This window comes from Cydia pomonella, chromosome 9 (genome assembly GCF_033807575.1).
Source record: "Cydia pomonella isolate Wapato2018A chromosome 9, ilCydPomo1, whole genome shotgun sequence".
NCBI classification, from domain to species: Eukaryota; Metazoa; Arthropoda; class Insecta; order Lepidoptera; family Tortricidae; genus Cydia; species Cydia pomonella.
Window position 1 is genome coordinate 16,865,111 of NC_084711.1, and position 18,293 is coordinate 16,883,403.

The window sequence follows — 18,293 nt, forward strand, 5'->3', positions numbered from 1 at the left end:
GCGTGTGCGTGCGTGTGTGTGTGCGTGTGCGTGTGCGTGTATGTGTGTGTATATGTTATGTATGTATATGCTAGTTGGTCTATTCTCTAATTGTTGTGTATATTATAATATGAGAGTCTCCACTTCATCATAGCTTTGTAATTTTAACCATTCTGTCACAACTTTTTTACATTTAAATAACTGCAAAGGATAGATATCAATTTTATTATTAATTTTATTATACAGATGAGCTGAGACTCTACTATACTGAATCTTGGCAAATCGTGACTTAGTCGGGGGTATCGGTGCAACATTTTGCTTACGTCTCCCTATAGTTATGAGATTGGTTTGGATTGGATATGGTAAGGACTTATGTAATTTTAAAATTGATTGCAAGACAAATAGCTTTCTAATTGAAAGTAGTTCGGAAAATTTGTAAAGCTCTTCAGTTGGATATCTATAAGGTTTAAAATACATTAACTTAATTAAACTTCTCTGTCCTCTCTCTACTTCGAGAAATTTCGTTTTGGCTGCCCCACCCCAAACCGTAATACAGTAGCACATTACAGATTGGGCTAGAGCAGTATAAAGTTGATTAAGTAATAGCTTTGAAGCTACATGTCGAAGAGTTTTAAAAATCCAGTTAAGTTTCCTAATCCTATTATTTACGTATTCAATATGTGAGTACCATGAAAGGCGTTGGTCAATTAGAATGCCAAGGTATTTAGTAGAGCTAAATTATGCGCCTAACATGTTTAATATTTTGTAGTGGATTTGACGAAATCATTTATATACATGATTTAAGTAAATACCCATAATACCAAGTGCAGCAGTTGAGTTATTCTACCAATTGATTTTCTTCTACCAAAAAATCATAATTACTTAGTTATTAATGGTGGAGGGTAATTATATATATGGGTGATTGGTGATTTAAATCTGGACCAGATGAGGTATCACTACTTAGTCTTTACTAAAATGACCGACTCTACTTAAATATCCGGGATCGGCAAATCCCTGGTGTTTGTCATGAAGCATTAAACGCCATAAAATATTACTTACACGTTTCATTACCTGTTCAAATTCACCCTGGCCGCGCTCAGGGAAGTCATCAAATATGTAGCCTCGTCAAGACCGCCTATATTAAACTTTTAGCTTTATTTAGGTCGAGAGGCTACTGTAACTCGGCTCAAAATAAACTAAAGTTTACCTCATAGTTTTTTATCAGAGCCGTATGTCAGTCAGTGAGTCGTGGCTTACAAAACTGTCAAACTTTCATTCATTTCAGTTCATGCAGTACGATAGGATTTTAAATGAATCGTAAGTTATTATGATTTCCGTAGCGTGTACTGAATTCGTTAAGTACCTACCTATAATTAATGTACGTACATTCTAAAATACTAACAAATTGAGTAGCATTTTAATGACATTGTAACTTAGATACTAAACTTTTGTTTTATACTTGTATTACTCTACGCGGCCTATCCAATGACATTTAGATCCCTTGCCTATTTAAATTAAATTTAGTCGACTCTTTTGTTTTATTCTGTTACTGTGTTATTACTTATTATATATTTAGATTGCTATTAGTTTACTTTATTTGGTGTATTGGACAAAATGTAGGTAGAAATAATATTTCAATGTCATGAGTCACAGACTTTTATTAACATGACTATCATTCATAACATAAATTCAAATCATCAAAAAACTGCGATATCAAGTTTAGAGTTTAAGACTCGCACGCGTTCCATGAGACTATTGGAAAGGTCTCGGTAAACCGGGGCAGCAGCAGCGTGGAATCGATGTACTGCACAATTCGGCTGGAGGAACTTCAGAGGGAAAATAAACTGCACTTTATATGCAATATATTACATTATAATATTGCATATTTCATGTTTTCTAGAATTAGGTATAAATATAGGATTGCGTAGGCTACCCACGGTCACGGAACCCTGAAAAGTTAGTCCGTGAAACAAACACTTAAGAAATTTATAACGGACATCTTAATTGTAATCAGAAGGCAAGCTGAGAGTAATGGGGCATTAGAGACTCGTAAAATGAACTTATCTTCTTACCAAATGCTATTTATTAAGGTCGTTTTTTAAATGAAACATTTTAAGCTCTCCATTATAAGTGGTATTAGCTGGAGAGCTGATAGACATTTTAAAGTAGGTAAACAGGCACTAAGCAAGTGTACATGCTTGTAGAGGCCTTACTAGTTAAAAATAGATTATTGATTATTTCTAAAATGGAGTTAAGTTTCGGAGAAAGTAGCTTAATTTGAGTTCAATGAGAGTTCAAAAAAAACACGGTGTATAGTTATTATTAACCTTGACCTTGTTATCAGATAGGGATTTTGTATTAATTATTAATGATTAGGGAACTTGTAGTGTAAGTTATCTGCGTGCCCCTTATAATTTAGTAATCTAAACTTTCCAACATCTTTTGTACTTTTTGTGACATCCTCTGTGATTTTGTTTTGGTCTTCTGTAGAGTGCGGTCATTGATTCTTTGACGATACTTGTTAGGAAGTTACAATTAACAAAAAAAAACTACTTTGTTTCGCGTAAACTTGTGTGGTATTTATTAGATAATCTATAATTTATGTACAGTCGCCATGAGATATATGTTAGCGGCCAAGGTGCTCACAAATATCTGAACACGCTTCTATTGTTAAGGGCTAGAGTACTTGTTCAGATATTTTTGGGCGCCTCGGCCGCTCAGATAGGTCAGTCTGCCTTGTCCTATTTGATCAGGAAATGCAGATACAGCGATATCGCTTAAATACATTTTCTCCCCATCTGTTGTTATTCATTCTGCTGTATCATCCGGCCGGAGAGTTATGCCAATATACGCCTATGCCTAAACAAACACAAAACGTGTTTTCAATTTACATCGTGGTCGAATCCACTTTACGTGTTATGCATATTCTATAATATGTTTTATATGTTTGTGTTCGTTTATTTGTATACAATGCGCATGCATTATTTATTTTTATAAATTATTACAAGAGGCAGACTTACTTTCATAAAACAGTCAATTATTGGGCAAACCACATAGTCTCAGTTAGTCAAAGGTAAGAACGAAAGCGATTAAGAAGATCATCCAATTACATTACGTTACCTGTAGAAATAGATACACTTGCGTTCCACAATCTCTTTGAACAACCAGCTCTTTAAAACACACTCTCACCAGTCTTTGTAGAGGCAACGTTAAACCCACTCGGTTTCTATGTTTCTCATATCGCGAACAAATAGGGCAGGACAAATATTACGTAACACTTTTCCTTTGAGAGCACTTTTATTCCGTTCGAGGGAAGAACCGACCATTATTTTTTATAGTCGAATGCACTTAACTTCATCCTAAAACGGGCTTGGATAAATATTTTTAACGGTGATATTTTGTGCGCAGGAATTTTTAGAGTTGTTGTGCGCAGATCGCCGCGCGACTGTCCAGGCCCCTTCGGTGGATGATCCATTATCGTTTGATGGGCCACCTCCGTTTAGGTCCGTGTCAGTGTGCGGGAGCGTACCATTTATGATATGAATGGGTGCCGACGGTGACCATTCGGGCATTAAGTCGCTGAACCCGGCTAAACAATCTGGTCTAATCGTACAGAAACAACTACCATTGTAATCACTATACAAGCATATACAATGTAAATGTCTACTGCTTCCCGTGATTATTCATTAATAATTAGTCATTGCAATTAACAAAATGTTGATCTGCGGTAAACGTTGCTGATTCCTGTGTATATGTGTGAGATATCACATTACGCAATTAAACAGAATGATTAAACTCAAATTGGAATACTGTTCTGAATAAGCCGATTGTGAGCCATATACTTACTTAATTTAACGCAATCAGCCAACGACTAAATGCCAACGATTGGACTGAGTTTCCCACGGCTTATTTTTTAAAGATTAAATCCATACCTACTGCTTTTTGTTAAGCAAATGTACATATGAAAATGATGACCGTCTCTGTTTTCTCTCTATTATTTAATGTATTAATTATCTAACCTAACCTAATATTTGCGTGTCTAACTTATGATACAATCGATTTCATAAATATCTTTACGTTTTTTCACCTTATAAGGCAATTTATTAATTGGATTAATAGCTGGCACGAATGACAACTAACTGATATGATTCCAATATGATTCAAGTATTGGTTTGATATTAGGTGTACGTTCGAATTGGCCTGTCGGTTGAGATATGTATAATACATATATACAACGTCGGCTGTATATGTCTGTACTTCAGATAACTAGAAGATAACTCGAAATCAACCATTCTTTCATTTTGAGACTTTTTAAGCTTCCGTAAATAATACTAGTTGATAATAGCGGTAACACTCTGCAAGTGTCAGATAATTTTAGAAGAGCAGCGGTATCGATCGCCGCGTGGTCACGTCGAGGGGTCACGTGCCGTCTAATCCTTGAAACCTAATATATAGACCCAATGAGCATTGTGGAACGAACACACGTATCGATTCCACCTTTTGCCTTTACGAACAAAAGATAGATAAAAGAAAGTAATGACACTAACTCACGATTAGACGAGCTTTTCCTTGAAAGCTACCTATACAAATATTATCGATTAATTCCTTATGAGTACGTAGTTATAAGCAACACAAGGCCAAAGAAAATGTTATTTCGTGACATACAAACGGTAAATCGACAGTGACTTGGGGGACCTTTGTAGTATATAAATTATTATTTATAAGTTTATATTTAGGTAGTTTACTGTCATACGCTGTGTAAACTCGTTTTAATAGATAAGTATTAAATTAAAGACGGTAAGTTATTTTTTATACATTTTTAAGTAGATACAATATTTACCGGTGAGCGACTGTAAAGCGATAGGTTTGTAAGTCAAATGTATGGACGATATTGCACTACTAACTGAGATTGATAGCGCCAGTGCCACTACATATTGTTTTTATTATACTGTGTAGATCTATCAAGTGATGAAATATGATATTTTTACCCATCACAAACATTAAATTAAGTTACAATATAAATCTGCGATGCATAATATTGTATTTGTATTTCATACTTTTATCCATTCGTGCAGGGCTTACAAATGTTTTTACGTTGTTTTTATAAATCTATCGAGTTACAAAAGCAAAAAGCACTGTAAACATTTATTGATAACGTTTGAGAGTGTTATAACTACGTTTATGGTTATAGCTGGAAGTTTGGGCATTAATAGGCTTTTCGGAATGATATGTTGGTATTGTGGAATATTTCAAAAAATCGTGAAACTTTACTCTGTCGGGAATTGGGATTTGTAATAACTAAATATTTAGGAACAATCTTAAAAAGACATCCCCTTTTATTGCCGAGGTTCGAAAATTGTTCTCTAGTTCATTCGATCCTCAGTTTTGAGGATATTTATAGACATTTGATGCTTGATGTTGAGAGAAGATTGAATTTAATTCAACCATGCCGTGTCAACGCGTCCTTTGGATCGCTTGCCGTGTTTCTCACCCGTCACCACCAGGTGTTATAATTTGACGATGTGACAAAATAACTCCAGCATCACACATACACACGCAAATGTATACGTATAAAAGCCTCAAATTAAAACAAGCCTCGTGGTAGGTAGGTATATTAGGTGATGTTTATTTATATATAAGTATCCCTTATGTATCATGATCTAATACTATCCAAGAATCAAGCACAATCTTAAATAAAACCTCTCTCTAATCTGTTTTTAAAATTGTGGTAGATATTCGATTAGATAAATATAATCGGCAATGATCGTATATCCAAATAAATAACTGTTTGTTTTCTTTTATATCTGCCCAGACAAATAAAGTTCTAGAAGCTCCGGGAGAATAACAGCTAAACAATACATAAAACATCAGCGTTCCTAACTGTCGCCTTTATTTTATAACAGGCGTAGATATCTACATCGATATGCATCGATATATCTAATCTTATAATAGACTGTACACTCAATTATTTTAATATTATAGAATTGGTGCAGCAAAGCAGTAACTGGAAGCATTTTATATTTTATTTTATAAAAGCAACATTAGTTTTCATTAACTTGATCAATTTGATTCTATTTACGATATGAAATATATTAAACATTTATTTATCAGTCTAATAAATTGACCAATCTTAAAACCAACTGTGTACGCTATTACACAAACTCCAAACTCGCTCAAAATATAAACCCAAAAATGGACGCAGGTGCAATGTTATCAAGTTGGCCACAGAGGTGCACTAATTACCCAATAGTTCTAAACTCCCACCGAGTTTAGTTTATTTGCTTTTAGCGGTATTTTAACGACGCCATTTATAAGGAGTTACCGCATTAGGAAACCGACCGCACCGAGGCTTTACGCAGTACAAAAGCAGGGACGCGTCTTGTGTAGAGAGCTTCACAACATTTTTCTCTGTAAGGCGCTTCATGTCTAGCTCCGGTGTGATCTTTTTTTAGCGCGTTGTTTGCTGAGCAGGTTTTGTAGATGTTTAATCCCTACTTCCCTACTAATCCCTTCTGATGTTTTAAATGCAAAACTCTGTCTGTCTATTACCTCTTAACGCTTAACCAATCATTAGTTTAACTGTCACAATTTTTGTAAAAACATACTTATCAGCCACCCATGATCGGATCTCGTTAAAACCCATATGTTTATGTAACCCCAATCGATATTTTCGATTCCGTCGGCATGGCAAGTGTACCATTTCATTTAGAGGCCCCGATTGATCTAATTTGCCCTGCCTCCCCTATCCCTACAACGGGTTGCTAGGGAATTGCCTTTTTCACTATACGTCATATGTAATTTGACAACATGGAACAACTCGAGAGGCTATTAAGCCCAAATAGGACGTCCCATGGAACATCCACAAGTCACTGCGCGTTTGCTGTTTCTCCACTTTATCACATTATCCGAGGACCAGTTTTTGTATGACGGTAATCATAATCTTTTTATGCGGAAGAAGAAATGTTATTGTGTATTTAAGATAGAATTATGAATAACGAATGGATCCTCTTTGTTAATTTGTATAAAGTAATTTGCCCTAATGGACCGCAAGCCAGTAACATTTTTATGGCCAACTTCTTCTCAAGAGATGACTCATAAAGTAGTTAGGTACGGGAGATATATCATAAATTTCGAAGCCTCTGCCACAACGCCCTGCATTGTTACACTTTTGCTTACTGAAAATGATGATGAAAATCAAACTTTACGTCCATAACATTATTGACTATTTATTATTTTCTAAATTAGGTTAGCCGTAATTTCACATGTTTTCATTAATAAAAAATTTAAATGAAGAACAATTTTATTCTACGTGTTTTATAGCTACTGTGCTCTCTTATAATGATTTCTAGAAAACACTAATACTAACTTTGTTAAATGAATATAATGTCTGAAAAAATAGGTGAAGATATTTTTAAATATAGGACATAAATGGCTGTACTTATATTATGTTTAATGTTATTTTCTTAATTAACTCGACCTCGGACACTACACGAATATAGACATTGTTATATTTGCACTGTCCCTCTGCCAAAAATAAGGCTTCAACCTGGAAAATAGCCATTTAACTTTAAATAATAATTAAAAAGCCACAACTTTGAATGAAACTAACCTCGGAATACACTGACAAAATACGGGTAGAATACAAAGTTATGTAAGAGACAAAAAGCTCTATTCACAACTCACAGCCAACTACAAACGCCATTGTTCTTCTAGAACTGTGAGTTTTAGCTGCATCCTCTTTCCTAACCGCATTAGCCTCAACGACTCTGTGAAATTCATAATAGGAGAAATTTTAATGAATTTCCGTTGAAAATTGTTCCGGTTAAAATATTTACAGTACATATTATAGTGCTACTTCACCTTATGGTGTAACTATGTCGAATATATGTATAATATGTGTATGAAAATATGGTCATATGTAGTGTAAAATGTTGTACGATAAAGTCGATAAATGTGCGAATAAGCAATGCGCCACTTTTGACGATTTTATCCCCACTTGTTGCGAATTTCCTATTTTTCGCACTTGTATCGTAATTTACTAATATATTACTGTAGTTTTGTTTTTTTAAGTACAATTAAAAAGTGTAAAATAAATATATATATTCGCGTTATGTTCTTTAAAGTTTTAAGTTAAAACCACCTAAAACGAAATTGATGATATATGTGAATAATAAAATTGAAATATCCCCGACATATCTTTGTTTAAAATACTATGTATGTATAATTCATTAAAAAACTATGCTAAATTACATCAAGTACCTACCTAAATGGTTAAAAAAGGAAAAAGAACTTGTAAAATCGAATTATATAAAACACTTGAAACTATGTTGCCGTGTCCTAATAGGGCGTCACATGAACAGCCTTATATTTAAGAACACCTGTACCTGCTATCTGTTACGCAATAAACGATTTCAATTTCAATCTCCGTTATTCTATATAGATATGTGCTAGTTTAAATATAATAATATACGTTTGACTTTGTACATGATATAGGGCAATTCGTGGATGAGTTTCAATCCACGTATTGCTGTTCCTGCCGAGGCATATATAGTGCTTTTCTCCAAACACGCGAGAAAATCAGGTAAAATAATCTTAATTTAAACATGAACCAAATCGAACCTTCACATCAAAAACGTCAAAAACAATTTCCCTCTTTAATTATTTAAAAAAAGTTAAAGGCACAACTATTTCGCCATTCAGTACCATTCAATATTCACTCATTCAATATAATTGTGCAATATAAGCTGTATTTGCACGCATGAGATCCATGAAAAAATATAAAAGTTATATATTTAGTCTTTGATTTTATTAAGCAGTATTCGCACGATCATACACGTCGGTCTAACACGACTCTATCCTATAGCTTGAAATGATGCTGACCAGGTCGCCTAGACGCAGCCCGCGACTATATTAATTGGCTGTATGCGTTCTTCTTAGTGGATATATGTTTTTAAACAGTAAAAAAACAATACAGTAATAACTCTCCCGTCCGCTAAAACACGACATGACACGAATAATGGTTTGAATTTTTTAATTTGAGTTTGACCATAACGAAGAACTTACCGTACTATTTTTGCTACAATAAGGTGAACATTTCCAAGCATATTGGAGAAAAATATATTTCTATTTGCTCAATCTCGAGGAATATAAATATTTTCGTTACCTACGCTCCGACACTTATTTTTTCGACAACGAGCAAAAAAGTAGCGTGAAGTGTTGAAAATCGACATAAGGCAGCATATATTATTTTCCGTAACGTAAATACAATTATTAGCGCCTGTCGTTTCATAAATTTACGACTTCAAAGCCGGGTTATATTTAGCTTGATATTCACTACAGTTAAGTATTTTCTTAGTAAAAACAGAGATAATATAATTTTACTGAAAGCAACAAACAAGGTTACCCCATTCTTGTTTAGGGTTGGGTCGTGCCGTAAAGGAAGGTGACGTCATAACTCAGTCCGCCGTTGCCTGCGCGACTTGGACATAACAACTGGGCAGGCGGTCCTTGTCTAGAATGTTTATTGCATATAACATTCCCAATTACATATGTATTTAGACAAAAAAGCGGATACTCCGTAACCTTTTTTATATGTATGTACGGTAAGTACCTACTTGTTCCTCTTGCGTGGAATGGTCCCTATAATAATTCATTTCTATATGGAGTAGCTGTTACAGAAAATATTTATAGTAATTTTTTGAAAGTTTGGCATATTAATGTATTTAGAAATGTAACATTTATGATTTATTTTTTGGAATTAAGCCTAACCATATGAGACTTCTCAGAAAAGGAACTGTCATATGAACCATCACTTCTCGCGAGAGGTAATTATACTCGTACCTCTCGCGAAAAGATATTAATCTTTTTATAAAGTAAGTTTTTAAAAAAGCGGTGGTTGCCGAGTGAATATGACGTCCGACTTTCAATCCGGAGGTCGCGGGTTAAATTCCTGGTTCGTACCAATGAGTTTTTCGGAATTTATGTACGAAATATCATTTGTTATTTACCACTAGCTTTTCGGTGAAGGAAAACATCGTGAAGAAACCTGCATACATCTGCGAAGAAATTCAAAGGTGTATGTGAAGTCTCCAATCCGCACTGGGCTAACGTGGGGACTATAGCCCGAGCCCTTCGCACATGAGAGGAGGCCTGTGCCCAGCAGTGGGACGTATATAGGCTGAATTATTATTATTAATTATTACTTTTTATAAAGTAACGAATTCGAAACTGGGCTAGTCTTAAGGTGGTTCGATTAGGTTACCCAAAGCTTAAACCTCACTAGATGGCGCCACAATTGCAAATTTTGAGTTTTAATTTTTTTGTGGAGTAGTCTTGGTATTTCTATACTGTAAATTATGTTTAGCGCACTCATTAAATAAATATTGAACTATTACAACAAACATTGAACACTTCATTGTACAAAAACTACCCCTTAATGTCGACAGAATGTTTCTTGACTCTATTTCTAAGTATCACTCACACATTCAAACAGTCTTACTGGGATCCTTGTAGTAGACAATTTGGCACAGCGTGAGTAGGCTTCAATAGCGTTGCGGTATGTACGTGGAAATACATGCAAGAGGATGTGGGTTCGAGACTCATAAAAATTTTTTTTGTTATCAGTATTATCAAGTAGGTACCTATTATTAATAAATTATTTTATGAGAAATATGAGCGTTTTCCATAAAAATATTAAAAATCTGATTCTCACACATCATGATATTTTTGGGTTCTTCCAACTCAGAATCACTAGCATAATCAATCCTCGTGTTAAAAAAACCCGAAAATTTGTATTGAAATTTTAGTTTTACATTGAAATTTCTTTCACACTAAAATGTGACGTAATGGTATGGATATTTTAGGATATCTTTTTTTAATGCTAGGGTGGAGAAGAGTCTAAGTAGAATGAACCTAAGAAAGTCCAAATTTGTAAGTCAGATTTTCCGGTATTTTTTTAAAAAAAAAAAACGCTGTTTTGTTCTAAAATTAAAGCAATCCCTTACTGCCCAGCCTTTAAAAAAGTAGGTACTATTTTACAGTAGAATTAAAACAATTTTTTTACGATACATTTAATTAAATTACAGTGAGTTACAAAATTGCATGGCCTTCTATTTATAACCATTATAAAAAGAAATGAGATATTTACCATGTTTGTTTATATTATTGATTTCCCGATATTTTGTCACAACTAGAAGTTTCACACAATGTCTAGAGATAGAAAATTATTTATTTATTTTATTTATTGTCAATTTCATTCAACGGATCACATCATATCCAATTTATGTGTTTATGTATTGCATTGTCTGGAAGAGATCGCTGTTTAGCGATAAGTCCGCCTGTTGTTACCTACATATTTATACCTTTACATACTTTGTACCATTTTTTTTTTTTTGTAGTGTGCAATAAAGCATTTTATTATTATTATTATTATTGTTTTCTACCTAGTTGGTTATTAAATTCTGTTACTTCAATAATCTTTATCTACATAAAATATACCAACGAAAGTTTAATAAAGTATATATTAAAATGAAGTACACAAAATCAGGAATTACATATGACAATATCATTCAAAATCACCTCCTCTGGCTTTGACACAGGCCCTCAAACGACGAGGCCAGTCATCAATAGCGGCACGCACGATTGTCATGTCTAATTCCGTCACTGTCTTAACTATGGCCCGCTTGAGGGAGTTAAGATTTGTGTGGGGTTTAGCACAGGCTTTCTCCTCAATAACCTGCTATATGGCATAACCCAGGGGGTTAAGGTCCGGGCTGGAGGACGGCCAGTCTTCGTGGGCAATAAAGTCAATTTTGTTCCTTCGAAACCAGGCTTGAGTTGTTTTTGCCTTATGTGCAGGAGCTGAGTCCTGTTCAAAGATCCATGGCTGGTTTTGAAATAGGGTGTGGCTTAAGGGCTTCACTATTGGTTCGAGAACGGTTTCCAGTTTCCGGTTTTCACACCTTTTTCACAGAAATGAATCTGTGTTAGCCCTGAGTATGACACACCCAAAATCATGTTTGGCGGGTGCCCACATTTGTGCAACGCAATAGGGTTGTTTCCATCTACAAATCTTAGGGCATAATTGTATCCCAAAAAATTTTTTGGATTATAAGAACATGTTAAACTACTTTTAGGGGACCTGTAATTACCATATTTAAGTAATTATTGAATTTAAAATATCTTTTGGCACACGTCACGTGACCAAACTCGAAACGTCATTGTAGATTCTGATGACGTCACAACTCTCGGATTGACACTGTTGACAGTTAGGCGATTAACAACAAATGACAAATATCAGTTGACAGTTCGTATCTTCTACGTGTGTATGTAGTTATGTGTCAAACCATAAACTGTGACGTCACACAATTTTCAAAGAGCGTTTTGGGCGCGAAACCATCTTTTAAAATATATTTTGTTAATTTAACATATTTAAAGCCGTTTTTAGTATAAAAGCTGAATTTTGAGGCAACTTTTAGTTAATATAGAAAGTAATACAAGCGTTTCAAAAAATTGGAATACGATTCTCTTTTAGGCCCGAATTCATTATAGATACGACGAGATAAGTGTTATGTGTGGTATATAATTATAGCTCACAAATCCACCACATTATGTCATTTTTTATTTTTTCGGTAGCATTTGTTTTAACGGAAATAAAGAGGTTGCAAATCGAGTAACAGAACTTCAGAACAGATATCATTTGATATTTACCAGTCGCTTTTCGGTGAAGGAAAACATCGTGAGGAAACTGGACAAATCCCAACAAGGCTTAGTTTTACCCTCTGGGTTGGAAGGTCAGATGGCAGTGGCTTTCGTAAAAACTAGTGCCTACGCCAAATCTTGGGATTAGTTGTCAAAGCGGCCCCAAGCTCCATTGAGCCGTGGCAATATGCTGGGACAACGCTAGGAAGAAAGAAAGAAATCGAGTAACAGAACTTAGTAACCAACTAGGTATAATAGTTATGATGTAAATGTCCATATCATGTTGGAGTCATATATGTATTAGCCAACTAATTATTCAAGATCAATACACTTAGCTCCCTTAGGTATTCGCCTAAGTACAATCTCGGGCAAAATTGAGTTTTATAAAAGTGAACTAGTTTCTAGGTCATATTTTCTATGAATTGGTCATTTTTGTAGACTACAATTACAGTTACACTTTTCCTGGTTTTTCGCGGACCAGAATATCGATGATTTTTGTAACTTGATTTAGACGTTGCTATCATTTTCAATCCAAAAACACATAAAATCACAATTCAGAACATGCGGCAGCTTTGTTTTCTATCAAGTACCTCAAGCACCAGGGCGGCTACCGGGAAAATCGAAATTCGTCAATTTCGGGCATTTTTCTCTGTCACTCTAATTACGTCTTAGTGAGAGTAAAAGAGAAAGATCCCCACAATTTGCGAATTTAGGTTTTCGCGGTAGGCCCCCAGGTCCTGTCAAGTTTCAGCAGTGTTGCCAGGTGAGCGGAAGAGAATTATCGTACTTGAGTGTCAATATTATTGTACCGTTGAAAAAAATATCGTACGCCAATCAAAAAGGCAGCCCCTAAAAATGTCTTGCAAAATAAGCTTAAACTTCCAATTAATAATAAAAAAAAAGACAATTTTCGTCTAAATTGCGCCAAAAATCTGTTTATGTTTGTGTATTTTTGGGATAGACTCAAACGGTATACAGGAAATTGTGACATTTTAAACTTTAAACTTACACCAAGGAGCCGAACACCCAAAAGATACTAATTTTAGCCTATTTCTGAGAGAAAGTGTCATATTTTGCTTCAAATTACTAGACTTTTAAGGTGGCATCATCCAAGGGCTGAAATTATAGTACTTTAGTGTACGATAATGCTCTTTGGAACATTACGTCATACCGGGGCCCAAATTATCGTACATATACGACAATTATCGTACGCCTGGTCACACTGAGTGTCAGTGTCGACAGAGTCAGCTAAAAACGCGTCAAACTTCGCAACGTCGCGCCGATGCATGGAGTGGCAACGCCGCAATGTATTTGTACACGACATTTGTCACACACACATGAGTAAAATTTATGAAAATATAACGTTGATTATTGCATGATTTCTGTATGAAACAAAGTTTTTCTATTAATTTAGCGCAAATGAATATTCGAAAGTAGATAGATGCGCAACTATTTATGTAATAATATTGTGTAATTAATTAATAAATAGCGATTGTTTTTTGTATGAAAATCGAACCACCTTAATATTCAGGTTCAAGTACTCGTAATATAAAAGGTAATCACGGTTTGTATCCCGGTCGATTTCAGTCTCGCTCTGCCTAATTTTTAGGGTTCCGTAGCCAAATGGCAAAAAACGGAACCCTTATGGATTCGTCATGTCTGTCTATTTGTCCGTCCGTATGTTACAGCCACTTTTTTTCCGAAACTATCAACTTGGTAAGTAGAGGTATTTTGTGAACCGTATTAAGATTTTCAGACAAAAATAGAAAAAAAAACAATAAATTTTGGGGGTTCCCTGAAACTTAATTTTTTTTTTCCTCAAACCCATACGTGTGGGGCAGGTCTTCAAAAATGATATTGAGGTTTTAAATATCATTTTTTTCTAAACTGAATAGTTTGCGCGAGAGACACTTCCAAAGTGGTAAAATGTGCCTCCTCCCCCCCCCCCTGTAACTTCTACAATAAGAGAATGATAAAACTAAAAAATTTATGATGTACATTACTATGCAAACTTCCACCGAAAATTGGTTTGAACAGTAAGTAGTTTTTTTTAATACGTCATATATGGTACGGAACCCTTCATGGGCGAGTCCGACTCGCACTTGGCTGCTTTTTTACACTTGTATTACTTATTTTACCCGTTTTATTTTCAACATGTATCTGTATCAAGTTATGATTTTCCTGAATACTGATTTTAATATATAATCTTAACGCCTCCAAAAAATATATAATTTTGCAAGTATAATCAGGCAGAGTAGAGTACCTACACGAGAATTCTATAAATGGCTCGTTAAGTCGTTAAGTTCGTTGAAACAATATTTTAAGTCGCAAACGCTCGACATGTTACGTGAGTGACCCGTTTTAACATATTTAATATGTCTATGTCTCACGAAAGTTTTGTTATTTACGCAATATTTCGTGTAAAGTTATTCGGGAAGTATCTTCAGATTACAAAACGAGACAGCTAAAAGTTTGTGTCAACTATACACTTGAGTTTTATTGGCCCGACGCCTTAGGTGCTCTCAGGGGTAACACGAACTGATAAAAACTTTACTAAGCCCCGTACCAACTAAGTTGCAAGGTGTTACTAGAATTCTTCGATGGAGTTTTTTGTTGACAGCCAAATCCTGTTGACTTGATTATTTATGGTACTGGAGTATTTATGGTTAAACTTTCTTTCCCAAACAGAGCTCTGTCCATTGAACTGTGTTTAAATCAACAGTGTTCAAGTACGCATTACTCGTATTAATTTACAATGTATTAATCTATTGATTATATTCGCAGGTGCTGCTATAACAGTATAAATGCTCTGAATAAAGGTCTTTCTCAGTGTCTCAAAAATGTTATACGACAAGTACTATGACAAATAACAATGGAGCATTCCATTATTATTTGTCATAGTAATTTTATCCTAGCTGGGCTTCCACAAACACACTTTTGTCCCGATTACTGATCTGTCAATGTCAAAAGTGACATTTTTCAACCAAAAACGTCCTTTTGAAACTGACAAATCAGTATCATATCGCTGTGACATCTTATGCATTGTTCGAATCGGGCCGTTTATTGTCAGAAAAGTGGATTAGGTTAGAACTACGACCCACGCAAATACAAACTGGTGCCAAAAGACTGGGTAAGGTTAAAACTGTGACCCTCACGAAGACGAAGTGTTACCAGAAAAGTGGATTTTTGAACAAATAAATATTATATTATATTACACAGTGTTATTTTCGAACATAATATTACTATAAAGTATAAACTTGTACATTCTTTTATTTTACTATAAACCTGTACATTTTTTTAATTACTGCATGTTTCATATAGAAAAGTTGCGTGTACAGGCGACGTCAATGTTTACACTTTGTTATAACGCGAAAAAATCTTTGACATCAACTGTACCTACCTAAATAAGGATACTTGTTTTAATCATAATTTACCTTTTTGAGTAGTTTAATTAAAGGGCTCATCGAAAATAAAATTAGACTCACGGTTGATCGTACGAAATCGCTTTTAAGGCTATTAAAACCACCGAAACATTATTACATGAAGTCATCTTCACTAAAGCCATAAAAGGAAGGGTAGCATTTATATTCATTGAAAGGTTGGCGATATGAGCAGAATGCGAATTTAACAACCACAGGATGAGAGGACCGTTGGTATCTTTTTTACGACAGCTCTTTATAGGATCAAATACAATAAAATGCCTAGGCATAGATAGTACACTTGTTGAATATAAATTTTTATTTTAAAAGAAAGAATTAAACACAAAGATGGTTAATCCTTTTACGATAATAATTCATTAGAATATCTGATTAAGTTACAGGGTAGAGAAACACTAAAATCGCCATGAAATTGCCAAGGCTTGGAGAAAAGAATTCTCGTTTTGTTTTCCTCGAATTGGCTGAGGTACTACCGTGCCCCTAGATGACGTATGCACGTCACTGTGCGCTTCCAAAGCTTGCACTCAAATAAGTGCAGCAAAAGTGTCAAACACCCACAAAATGAGCTCAACACGAGCCTCTTTGCTGTGAGCGACCCAATTTGAGAATCCGACTGTGAAAGAAAAGGAAGTTTTTAGTCTCTTTGAGAACTCCTTTTAAGACGCGAACAATTTCATGACTTGAGTATTCCATTTTTATAAAATTCAATAAATTCATATCCAGATATGGCAAACTGTGATGTTTTACACGTTTAATATTATAATAAATTGGACTAATATCAGCTTCTGATCTGGAAAAATAACACGCTCAATGTATCCTTAAAAACATTGTTTGTCGAGGTCAACTTCGATGTTAGTGTCATAACTAATTTTGTCCTTCATTGTTATTTCAGAAACGCGAATAGCCCTATTATAGTCTTCATAAGCATAGTAACTAAATAAAATGTTGAGATATATTTCACTTAAGACTGTTAGAGCCTAATTCCGTCTCTTTTTAACAACGGTCAACAGCATTACATATAAAAAAAAGTCTAAATCAAAGTAACTTATCTAAATTACTTAAATATCCTTTAGAAAAAAACAGCAACATTTTTGCCAGAGAACTTTTTTCCGTTGACTTTATCATATTATTATTATTATTGCTTTTAGTATAAATACTTTCAATACCACTGTTAATTGTTCTACCGGGTGGGGCCTGTAACAGGAGCAAATAAAGTTTACGCTGTACGTTCTCCTCAAACTGACCAACATTTATTCAGCAACTTTTAAAAATAACTTTCATTTTGATTTTTAGTAAACTTCGAAGTTGTTGTTAGTCTAAACAACACGAATGTTGTTGATTCACTATCAATGAATAAATATTATCTAAACCAGGTATTGTTAGTGCAGCTTATGATTATTATTGTTACGGCGTAGCCGTAGCGGTAAATTTTAATTTACATACACATTTGGAGTAAATGATGATTTGCATGTGACTGATTGACCATACATGAATTGATCGATTAAACGTGATTTTATTTTAAGTAATTGTATTTTTTTAACCATATACCGTATACATATATACCAGAAGAATAAAAGAAGAAAGTAATAGAAGGCAAAATAGGAGGCAAAATATGTAATATTAATGACGCTGCCAACCTGAGCAGAGTGGCACAGGATATGAATGAATAAGTTCCGAGAGATGGTCGCCGACGTAAGATGAGGACGTGGCACAACACGAAGTTTTTTTTAACTTATTAGCTTAACCATCGAACGGTAGATAAATATTACAAATTTATATTAGAATGCTTGTTTTTGGTTAAATATTTTACTCACCAGGTCATCAAAAGTATACACAGAAGAAACTCGGGAAGAATCAAGCTAGTGTCGCTCGATCAAAGCTTTCCCATAGAAAGGAGAGTAAGGCAAGGGGACCCGCTCTCGCCTAAGATATTCATCGCCATACTAGAAACCATCTTCAGTAAGCTAAAATGGAGTAAACTAGGAATTTACATACAAGGTACTTACTTAAATCATTTAAGGTTTGCAGACGATCTAGTGTTGATAGCGGAGACAAGTATGCAACTACAGCACATGACAGAATCCCTACACCTAGAAAGTATCAAAGTAGGATTAGAAATGAACCTAAGTAAGACAAAGACAATGACAAATAGCTGGAAAAGACCAATAAGCATAAATG

General features: G+C 34.6%; 1 protein-coding gene across 4 annotated transcripts in view; it reads right to left on the reverse strand.

Annotated features, from left to right (window-relative positions):
* The window catches only part of LOC133521522 (slit homolog 2 protein), a 144,494-nt gene that overhangs the window by 33,288 nt on the left and 92,913 nt on the right, over positions 1–18,293 (reverse strand). Inside the window, exon 1 of one of the 4 annotated variants that reach the window (XM_061856527.1) lies at positions 3,100–3,681. The exons of the other annotated variants lie outside the window; for them this stretch is intronic. The gene's annotated coding sequence lies outside the window, so the exon portion shown is untranslated. Of the gene's footprint in view, positions 1–3,099; positions 3,682–18,293 lie in introns of those variants that run through there. 4 annotated transcript variants of the gene reach the window in all.